Source organism: Chrysochloris asiatica, unplaced genomic scaffold (assembly GCF_000296735.1).
Source record: "Chrysochloris asiatica unplaced genomic scaffold, ChrAsi1.0 scaffold00102, whole genome shotgun sequence".
Classification (NCBI taxonomy): Eukaryota; Metazoa; Chordata; class Mammalia; order Afrosoricida; family Chrysochloridae; genus Chrysochloris; species Chrysochloris asiatica.
In genome coordinates, this window is record NW_006408620.1 from 7867104 (window position 1) to 7879361 (window position 12258).

Genomic DNA, 12258 nt, shown 5'->3' on the forward strand with positions numbered 1-12258 from the left:
AGACTTAAGGGACGAGAAAGGCTGAGTGCTGGCGGCCAGGAGGCAGGCTTGCAGAATGTGCCCTTTGGTTATTTAAATGATTATGTATTCCTGAGTGTTTTTGTGTACATCCACCCCCCCATACACACACACACAAAAAAAAAACAACAACAGAGGGAATAGCAGCAAATATTGTTGAAGAGTGATGCACAGAGGAAATTGTAACATTACAATGAAACGATGGTGTAAAACCAAAGTTCTCCCATGGAAACTATCACTCAATTCACAATAAAAACTTTAAAAAAAAGAGGCGCTTAAACCTGCTTTTGAGTGTAGAGCAGCTAAAGCAACTAGAAGAAATGATGAAATAGCTGAACAGAAATGTTCAAAGGGCAGCTCTAGAAGACAAAGTCAAATATTAGAATGAAATGTGCAAAGATGGAGTTAGAAATCCAAAAGGGAAGAACATGCTCAACATTTCTCAAGCTGAAAGAACTAAGAAAAATTTCAAGCCTTGACTTACAATATTGGAGGAGTAGTGCTGTAAGCTAAGCACTGGACTGCTAACCATAAGCTTGGCAGTTCAGACCCACCAGCCACTCACAGAAACCCTATATTGGGTCACTGTGAGTCAGAATTGGCTCAAAGACACACAACAACATTGTCAGAATATTGACCTATGCAGGAAATATCCTAAGAAAATGGAAGGGGATGCATAATCACTATACCAAAAAGATTTGGTTACTTTTTCAGCCATTTCAAGAGGTATCACATAATCAAGAGCAGATGGCATTAAAGGAAGAAGTTCAAGCTGTACTGAAGACACTGATGAAAAACAAGGCTCCAAGAATTGAAGGAATGCAAATGGAAATGTTCCGACAAACTGATGCACCACCGGAGGTTCTCCAAGACATTTGGAAGATACACATATTTGTGCCTATTTCAAAGAACGGTAACCCAATGGAATGCAGAAACCATCAAACAATATCGTTAATATCACAAGCAAGTAAAATTTTGCTGAAAATAACTCAAAAACAGTTGCAGCAGTATATCTACAGAGAGTTGCCAGAAATTCAAGCTGGATTCAGAAGAGAACATGGAACTAGGGATCTCATTGCTGACATGAGATAGATCTTGGCTAAAAGTAGAGAATACTTGTGCTTTTTGATGATACAAAGGCATTTCACTGTGTGATCATAACAAACTATGGATAACATGAGGAATGGGTTAATCTAGAGCACTTCATTGTGCTCATGAGGAACATAGACGAGGCAAGCGTTAGAACAGAACAAGGAGACACTGAATGGTTGAAAATCAGGAAAGATGTGTATCAAGGCTGTATCCTTTCACCATACTTATTCCTTCTGTATGCTGAGCAAATTGAGAAGTTGGATTCTATGAACAAGAATGTGGCGTCAGGATTGGAGCAATACTGATATGCAGAAGATACAACCTTGCTTGTTGGAACCTAAGAGAATTGAAATACTGATTAAGTATGGATTGCACCTCAGTGTAAAAAAAGTAAAAATCTTCACAACTGGACCAACACATAACATCACGATAAACAGAGGAAAAATGAAGTTGTCCAAGACTTCATTTTGGTGGGCTCCACAAACAGTGTCAGGGAAGCAGCAGGCAGCAAATCAAATAATGTATTGCATGAGGCAAATCTGCTGCCAAAGAACTCTAATTTTTTAAAGTGTTAAACATCAGAGATGTTACTTTGAGTATTTAGGTGTACCTGACCCAAACCGTAGTGTTTTCAGTCACCTCATATGCGTGTAAAAGTTGGACAATGAATAAGCAAGGCTTTAAAAGAATCATTGCATCTGAATTATGGTGTGTTGTTGTATTGAGTGCCATTGAGTCGGTTCCGACCCATAGCAACCCTGTATAGGGTTTCCAAGGCTGTAAATCTTTACGGGAGCAGAAAGCCTCATCTTTCTCCTGCGGAGCGGCTGGTAGTTTCGAACTGCTGACCTTGCGGTTCACAGCCTGATTCTTAACCACTACGCTACCAGAGCTCCTTGAATTATGGTGTAGACAACAGATATTAAAAGTCTCACGGACTGCCAGAAGGAAAAAAAAAAATCTGTATTGAAAATATAGCCAGAATGCTCCTTAGCTGTGAGGATGGTAAGACTTCGTCTCCCATATTTTGGACATGTTGTCAGGACGGACCAGTTCCTGCTTGGACAACAGAGGGTCCGAACAAAAGAGGAGGATCCCCAAACAGATGGATTAGCACAGTGCTAGTAATAATGGGCTCAAACCTTATGGCAGTTGTAAGAATGATGGATAAGTGTCTCCACAGGGTCACTGTGGGTCAGAACCAACTCAAGTGCACCTATCATCATCAACAGTAAGCTACTCGTGTAAAGATTGCAGCCTGGGAAACCCTGTGAGGCAATTCTACTGTCCTGTAGGAGTGCTGTGGGTCGGAATCAGCTTGATGGCAATGGTTTGGATTTCATTGATTATAAGAAAGACATTCTTATCTTGAGTCGTTAACTATCCATTGAGCACCTACTGCATACTAAAAATTGTTCATGTGCTGGAGGAATGAGAGATAAGAAGGGGACCCTCAAAACTATATAGTCAATGAAGCAGATATATGAGGGGGCTTCAATAAATCTGTAGGAAAATATCCATTATCTTTTATTCCATTTTTCATGAACTTTTTGAAGCCCTCTTGTTCACAATTAATGCTAAACTTTGAGAGTATCCACAGGTACAAAATATTAGAACTATGCTTAGGGATCCCCTTACCAGGGTCCATAAAGTCACAGCATAAATATTCCTGCCTTTTGGCCCAAATCCATAGTTGGTTTCATTAAGTGAACATGCCACTCAGATAAGCCATATTTCCAGTTCAGTAACTAGAAATCATTATTGTCGTTGTTGTTAAGTGCCATCAAGTGAGTGTCTACCCATACTGACCCTGTATAGTGTTTCCGAGGTGCTGTTGGTGAGCTTGAAATGCGGTTCAAACCAACTTTGCACTCCAACACATTAACCCACAGTGCCACAAAGTCAGATTGTCTGTTTTCTTCACCCTAAATTGCCTCAGGCTTTTAAAGAGCTCCCATATCCGCAGCATTTAAGTTGATTTCTTGACACTTAGAATTTAGAGAGACACAGTAGTTGCCTCCTTGTTTGTAACAATGCTAATCTAGTGCATGCCCTCCTTTTCTTCCTCATCTTAAACCACCAGCATCATCATTACCTCCATTTTTTTTAAACTCTCTGAGCAGCCAATCAATTGAAAGGGAATTTCCTCAGGGGTGTGGCCTGCTTCCTATCTTTGTGGACGCTCTGGTAAAACTCCCTAGCGTTTTGCTGGATGTGGATCCTGCATCCGGCTTATCTGACCTTTAGTTCTTTAGACTTGAGCCAGCAGCTGGTGGCATTGCTTGGCAATTCTAGTAGTCCTCAGCAGAGTCTCATTTTACCTGCCAACCTTGTTTTCATTCACCTCCACGTCCGCATCCTGCCATCTGACCTGCTGATCTTTGGTTCATCCACCCCTGCAGCTGCCTCCAGTGTGACAGCTGACTCATATTCTTGGAACCTATCCTCCTCTACAACTGTGTGAGCCACTCCCTTGATAGAAACCTGTATATACATATATATACATGGAGGCCTCTTATGGCACTGTGGGTTAATGCACCAGACTGCAAACCTGTTTGAACTGCAAGGTCGACAGTTCAAGCTCACCAACTGCTCCTCGGAAACTCAATGGTACTTCACAACAACATATATATATATATATATATTCAGGGAGCTCTGGTTGTGATGGTGGTTATGTGCCGTGGAGTCGGTTCTGACTCATAGCGACCATGTACAGGGTTTCCGAGGCTGTAAATCTTTATGGGAACAGAAAGCCTCATCTTTCTCCCGAGGAACAGCTGGTAGTTTTGAACTGCTGTCCTTGCGGTTCACAGCCCAATTCGTAACCACTACACTACCATGTCAGGCTGCTAATCTCAAGGTCAGCAGTTCGAAACTACCAGCTCTTCTGTGGGAGAAAGATGAAGCTTTCTGCTCCCGTAAAGATTTACAGCCTCAGAAACCCTGTGCAGGGTCGCTATGAGTCGGAACCAACCTGACAGCATTCCACCGCCACCGCCATATGTATAGACATACGTAAATATCACTGATTTTGTTTCTCTAGAGAACCCAGCCTAAGACACCCACTGAATACAAACACTGGCATTGGACTTATTCATGTTTGTGCCTTTGTCACTTGCGTCAGTACCACATTCTGCGTGTCAGAATTTGGAATAGAACCCTAGACAAGTCATTTGAGAAGTTTTTTAAAATCCCTTTGTTCCATTTCAGAAAGGTGCAGTCAGTAATGAAACATATTGCAACTGCTTTGTGTGGGTTGCTTATTTTTTTCCAGGATAAATGTTGTGTCGTCATGGTCTGTTAATGAACCAGCTTTCCAATGAGCATTTCCACTCTGGTTTCTTCTGTCGTTTGCAGACGGTAATAAAATAAAGCTGCCATGCCCATCCATTTCGTCATGATACATAAATCGTGAAGTTGTTCTCACAAGGGACTATGAAGGTATATATAAATTTCTGTTATTTCTGTGGCTTGCCGCTTGGACCTGTGAGTGATTTATCTTTGCACAACCAGGAGCTGCAATGGAATTCATCATCTGTGTGGAGGCAGAAACCTACCAGGCCTGTGTTCACTGAGTAGCTAAATGTGAACTGTATTTCTTGTTGTTGTTAAGTGCCGTCAAGTTGATTCCGGCCCATAGTGACCCTTTATATGGTTTCCAAGGAGCAGCTGGTGAGCTTGAACTACCGACCTTGCAGTTCAAATGACTCTGCAGTCTGACGTATTAGCCCACAGAGCCACACCAGGCAGAAACTCATCAGACCTGTGTTCACTGAGCAGCTAAATGTAAACTATATATAGGGAACATATGTGAAAGCAGAGCCACCCAGGGAGGTTGGTCTGGTCTCATTGACGCGTTCATGAAGGTATCCTCTGCACATACCCTGGGGACCACACAGCTAGTAAATTACTGTAAACTACAAGCTCCTTGAGGGTGGGGACTTTATCTGATTTGTTCATCATTCTGCCCCCATCACCACTGTTGTTGTTAAAGTGCTGTCCAGTCAGTTCTGACTCATAGCCACCTGTCACCAAACTCTACATGAATCTTTTTCTAACGTTGTATTACAAAAGTTTTCTAAAATAGCAAAGTTGAAAGAATTATACCTTGAAAACCCATATATCCACCACCTAGATTCTGCCACTGAAATGTTACTGTATTTGGTTTTGGAGCATGGTGTCTCCAGGCAATAAGGTCTGTGGTTCGAGTCCGCCAGCCCCTCTTGTGGGAGAAAGTTGAAGCTTTCTGCTCCCGCAAATATTTAAAGCCTAGGAAATTTAACCAGCCACTCCTCAGAAACCCCACAGAGGGTTGCTCCGAGTTGGAGCCGACTGGATAGCATTGTACAACAGCATATTTGCTTTATCCCGTGGGTCTCCATCTCTCCATCTAATAGTTCATCTTATTTTCTGAAGCATTTCAAAATAAATACAATTATCAGTACACTTTTCCCTAACACATAATATCATTAGCTCCATTCAATATGCTTACAATTTTTTTTTGTTTTGATGAAAGTGAACATACCGCATTAATGCACAAATCTTAAGAACATATCTGCTGGATGTTGACAAAACTCTTTATCAAGATATGTTTTTGTTGTTGTAAAGTGCTGTCGAGTCAGTTCCAACTCATAGCAGCCCTGTATACAGTTTCAGAAGAGCAGCTGGTGAGTTTGAACTGCCGACCTTATGATTCAAACCAAACTTGTAGTCCAGTGCTTATCCTACAGCACCACACCAGGACTCCATTATCAAGATATGGTGTGGTTATTAAGTGCCGTCGAATTGGTTCTGAATCATAGCGACTCTGTATAGAGTTTCCAAGGAGCAGCAGGTGGATTTGAACTGCTGACTTTGTGGTTCGCAGTACAGTGCTGATCCTACAGTACAAGATAGAAAACATTGTTATTCCCCAGAATGTTCCCTCCTGACCCTTCCTAGTCAGCCCCTATCCCAATAAATTATTTTTGTCCATTCTAGAATCAGATAAAAATGGAATAGTGCACTATGTAAGACTTTTCCTGTGCTCAGTGTGTTTTTGAGATTCTCCCATGTTACTTTGTGTGCCATTATGTTTTCATCTGTCTCTAAGTAGCATCCCATTGTATGACTGTACCAGAGTTCATTCTCCATCCTCGTACTGACTCATACCTAGGCTGGTTCCAGTTTTTGGCTATTATGAATAACTGTTGTTATTAAATGCTGACGAGTTGGTTCCCCTTATGCATAGCTCCCCCTGCCCTGTATAGAGTTTCCAAGGAGTGGCTGGTGGATTTTAAACACCCACCTTGTGGTTAGCAATCCAATGCTTATATTACAGAACCACACTGGTACTCCATGATGAATAATGTTGTTGTTAAGCGCCGTTCAGTCAGTTCCGACCCAAAGCAACCCTGTATAGACTTTCTGAGGAGCAGTTAGTGAGCTTGTACCACTGACCTTGTGGTTCTAACTGACTTTTCAAGTCAGCGCATTAACCCACAGCACCACGCCAGGACTCCGTTATGAATAATACTGCTTGGTATTTTCTCATGCAAATCTTTTTTTGCAAATATATATATATTTATATATTTAATTTGCCTTGGGTAAATATCTAGGAATGGAATGGGTTGGTCGTATGGTTGGGATGTGTTTTGGTTTATAAGAAATTGCCGGAACTTTTTCCAGTTGTTGTCCCACGTTCCTCCTCATGAGTAATACACAAGAGTTACAGCCACTCCACACCTCACTGACATGTGGTGCTGCCGTTTAAGTAATCCGATCAACAAGTAAAGCTGTGGATTGTTTCTGAGGCTTGAAGTGATGATGCACAGACCTGTTTTGGGGAAGGATCCCAGAGAAAACAGTACATAGCACAAAGAACTTTGAAGACACACCATAAGGTTCAAATCCCAGCTTTGTCACTTACTAGTTATGCGATCTGGACAAGTCAATTACATTCTCTAAGCTTCCGTTTTATAATGTGTGACAAGAAAATGATACCAGCATTGCGGGGCTGGTAGAGGGTTAAATGAGGACATGTACCTAATAGGACTTTTAGCACTGAACTTGTGCATAAGAATGTCAGGAGCTGGCTCTTCAGTTACTCTATCTCTTCTTGCATCTACCCTGAGGACCTTCTTGTGCTCCCATGCAGCTTGCCCCTTAAATTCTTTTGTTATATCCTTTGCCCTCCTCCCTGCTGTCTCTTAGAAAAGTAAAACGACTGGTTAGAACAGGACACGCATAGTATCTAACGGGTCTGCTTTTCTGCTTAGATTCCCCTCGATCCACATGAGGACAGCAGGACAGGGCAGTGTTTCATTGTGCTGTCCGCAAAGTCGCTATGAGTTGGAACCAACTCAGTGGTATCTAACAACAACACAAGTTACAGAAAAAAGATCTAAGCTTAAATTCAGCTCCACGTCTCATTAGCTGTGAGACCTGGACAATAAATCTTAGCTATAAACTAGGGATAATAGTACCTGGCTTCATGGGTTGGTGGGTGCATCAAATCAAACAAGTGTCCGAAGTCCCTAAGCCAGCACCTGGCATAGATAGGCGCTCAGGAAATGGGAGCCCTTTTTCAACCCGGGAAAGACTCATCTGTGAGCTGTTAGTGTTGAGCATAAAAATACATAAACTATTTGGATTCTTCCATTTTCTTTGGCTGATGTTCTAAGTCTAAAGCAGCAAGACCTAAAAGGACCTCCTCCCTTAGTCTCTCAGGAAATATTCTTGAGGACCTACAATGTGCCAGTCCCTAAATGAGGTTGATGTGATGAAGGCAGGCACAAGCTCACAAGCCAGTAAGTTGCCTAGAAGGCCTTTCCTGTGCCCAAGGTCTGCACCTCTCTGCCCCGATTTCTCACTCACTCACTCTCAGCTCCACTCCTTCCTCATTTGGGCTTGATAGAAGCCTTTAGCCTTTTGTCTTCCCTCTCTTTTGATATTACTACTCTGCCCTCTAACATTCCTGGGAATGTCCAGGAAGCAAGATTCCTTGTACGTGATCAGACCCCAAAACCTGGTGAAAGGGAGTAAGCAGCTTTGTTGTTGTCATCAGGTGCCATCGAGTCAGTAGCAACTCATAGCGACCCCATGCACAGTAGAACTAAACACTGCCTGGTCCTGGGCCAACCTCACAATTGTTGCCACGCTTGAGCCCACTGATACTGCTACTCTGCCAATCCATCTCGCTGGGGGTCTTCCTCTTTTTCTCTGACCCTCCACCTTACCAAACATGGTATCCCTCTCTAGTGACTGGTCCCTCATGACAATATGTCCGAAGTATGGGAGACAAAGTCTGGCCATCCTGGCCTCCAAGGAGCACTCTGGCTGCACTTCTTCCAACACAGATCTGTTGGGTTTTTTGGCAGCCCATGGTATTTTCAGTATTCTCCTCCAACACCAAAACTCAAATACATCGATTCTCTTATCTTCCTTATTCACTGTCTAGCTTTCACATACATATGAGGTTATTGAAAATACCATGGCTTGGGTCAGACACACCTTAGTCCTCAAGCTTATATTTGCTCTTCAACACTTTACAAAGGTCTTGTGCAGCAGAATTTCCTAATACAATACATTACTGGATTTCTTGGCTGCTGTGTCCATGAGTGTTAATGGTTGATCCAAGAAAAATGCAGTCTTTGAGAACTTCAATCTTTTTTCCGTTGATAAGAATGTTATTTATTGGTCCAGTGGTGAAAATTTTTGTTTTCTTTACATTGAAATGCAATCCATACCAAAGGCTGTGGTCTTTGATCTTAATTAGTAAGTATTTTAAGTCTGCTTCACTTTCAGCAAGCAAGGTTGTGTCATCTGCATATCGTAGATTGTTAATGAGTTTTCCTTCAATCCTGATGCCACGTTTTTCTTCATAGAACCCAACCTCTCAGATTATTTGCTCCACATACAGGCTGAATAAGTGTAGTTTAAAAATACAATCCAGTCACACACCTTTCCCAAACTTAAACCCCTCAATGTTCCCATGTTCTGTTCGAACAACTGCCTCTTGGTCCATGTACAGGCTCCTCATGAGCACAATGAAGTGTTCCAGAATATTGATACTTCGCAATGTTGTCCATAGCTTGTCATTATCCACACATTTGAAAGCCTTTGATAGGTGGTAAAAGAAGTAGAAGTCAACAGCATAGGACTCATCTGGGGTCTTTAAATCTGAGTTTTTCGTGAGGGTATACTGCAGTCTGCCGTTGACTTCTTCTTTTACAACCACGTTTATAGTTGTCTCTTATACTGTTTAAAAAAGGTATTTGAAGTGAACAAATCATTGGTTTTGCAGAATTCTATCATGCGATCTCCAGCATCATTTCTGTCACCAAGGCCATATTTTCCAACTACTGGTCCTTCCTCTTTGTTTCCAACTTTTGCATTCCAGTCGCCAGTGATTATCAATATATCCTGATTGCATGTTTAATCAACTTCAGATTGAAGACGTTGGAAGAATTCTTCTATTTCATCCTCACTGGCTTTAGTGGTTGGTGTGTAAATTTGAATAATAGTGGTATTAACTGGCTTCCCTGTAAGCGCAAGGATATTATTCTGTCACAGACAGCATTGTACCTCATGACTGATCTGGATATGTTCTTTTTGACAATGAATGTGACGCCATTCCTCTTCAATTTGTCATTTCTGGTATAGTAAACCATGTGGTTGTCAGATTCAAAATGGCCAATACCAGTCCGTTTCAGCTCATTAATGCCTAAGATATTGATACTTATGCATTCCATTTTATTGTTGACAACTTCCAATTTTCCTAGATTCATACATCATACATTCCATGTTCCGATTTTCAATGGATGTTTACAGCTGTTTCTCTTCATTTTGAGTTGTTCCCCATCAGTAAATGAAGGTCCCATGGTCTTTACTCCCACGGGCTTTACTCCATTCACGTCATCACAGTCAACTTTACTTTGAGGAGGCAGCTCTTCCCCAGTCATATTTTGAGTGCCTTCCAATCTGAGGGGCTCATTTTCCAGCACTATATCTGACAGTGTTACTCTGCTATTCATGAGGTTTTCAGTGACTAAATATGACCACCACTCATCTGTCAGTTTGTCCTACTGTGGTGGTTTGTGAGTTGCTATGATTCTGGAAGCTATGCCACCGGTATTTTAAATACAAGCAGGGTCACCCACAGTGGACAGGTTTCAGATGAGCAGCCAGATGAAGACAGGCTAGGAATAAGGAGAGATGAGCTGCTTCTAAATAGTCACTGAAAACCATATGAATAGCAGAGAATAAGGAGCAGTGACGAAGAAAGAGATGAGGGGAAGACAAAGACAGCAGAAGAAATAAGAAAGCCTCAAAGAAAAAGTTTTCAGAAAGGACCCTCCTACCCCTCTACCCTATCATCTTGCCATTGAAACTTGGAATCTACATTCAGGGTGTCCCATCTCTGTTCCATTAAAAGATAAAGGAAAACATCTTCGTGTTTAACAAATGATTCCTGTGAAATGAAAATAGAAGCTTTTCGTTTGGCGATCGTTCCATTTTATTAGTATCATCACCCACTGGTTGACTCCTACTAATTGAACTCTTCTGGGTGAAAAGTTAACATTTCTTAATGCAGAACAGTCACGAAACCATTTAGCAATTTTCAGCACATGTTCTCTCCGCCCTGTCCAATGAAAGGAGCATTGGGGACAGGGGCACAGAGCTGTAAGGGCTGGGCTCAGGAGGAGGGAAGTGGCTGGCTACCACTCACTAGCTCCTTCATTCCCCAGGCTCATTCTAAATGATTTCTTAGACCTACGCTTCTTGAAGTTGCCCAAGCTTCTTACAATGATGAATGCTTGCAGCCTCCTAGACTCATAGATTTTCACTGGATAATTAGGAAATGGGGTAGATGGATCTCTTCCAAATTGGGCTCTTGGGTTGCCTGAAGAGCTGAATTTAAATTGCTGGAGGATTTAGATACATAGCAGGGAGCAAGGTTTTGGGAGCAAAGACAACTGCACTTGAACCACCAGCTTTGACTTCTGGCTTGTGACCTTGGACGTGGATGCCTTCAGAGCCTCAGTGACCTCCTCTACGAAGTGCAAGTCATAATACTAACTGCAGAAGAGTGATATGAAAACCAGAGGCAATGATTGCCAAATGTCCCACACAGCACCTAACAGGGGCTCTCAAAGTGCTCGCTTCTGCTTCTCAGAATCAACATCATCATACAGCAGTGCGCTGGTGACCTTTAACTTGCCACCACACAGAATCTGTGACTGTATTTAAAACATCCCCTTGAACCTTCTAAGTGGGCCAAACACTTCACATTTAACACAAGAAGGATAGAAGTGTGAACCTTCTGAGCATTTGTGTAAGGGTGATTCCTTTGTCCTTCTGCATCCCCAAGTCTAGAAAGCATGAGCAGCAACTTAACGCGCATTTATACGTTAGTTATGTGTTGCTGAAAGTGAAAAAGACTTAAAATATTTACTGATGAAGAACAAAGCGTACAGCCTTCAGTATGGGTTGCATCTCAATGTAAAGAAAACAAAAATCCTCACCACTGGACCAATAAACAACAATCTTATCAATGAAGAAAAGATTGAAGTTGTCAAGGACTTCATTCTTCTTGGATCAACTATCAACACTCACGGAAGCAGCAGTCAAGAAATCAAATGATGTATTGCATTAGGCAAACCTGCTGCACAAGACCTTTTTAAAGTGCGCCTGACCCAAGCCATGGTATTTTTTGTAACCTCATGTGCATGCAAAAGCTGGACAGTGAATAAGGAAAACCATAGAAGAATTGATGCTTTTGAGTTATGGTGTTGGAGGAGAATATTGAAAGTGCCATGGCTGCCAAAAGAACCAACAGATCTGTGTTGGAAGAAATGCAGCCAGAGTGCTCCTTGGAGGCCAAGATGGCCAAACTTCGTCTCCCATACTTCAGACATATTGTCAGGAGGGACCAGTCACTGGAGAAGGATATCATATCTGTGGGTCAGCAAAAAAGAAGAAGATGTATTGGCAAAGTGGCAGCATCGATGGACTCAAGCATGGTAATAGTAGTGAGGTTGGCTCAGGATCGGGCAGTGTTTCATTCTGCTGTACATATATGGTCACTATCAGTTGGTACTTCCTAGATGGCACCTAACAACAACAAAATGTAGGGGAAAGGCGAAGCGATTGTAACCTGTGCCACAC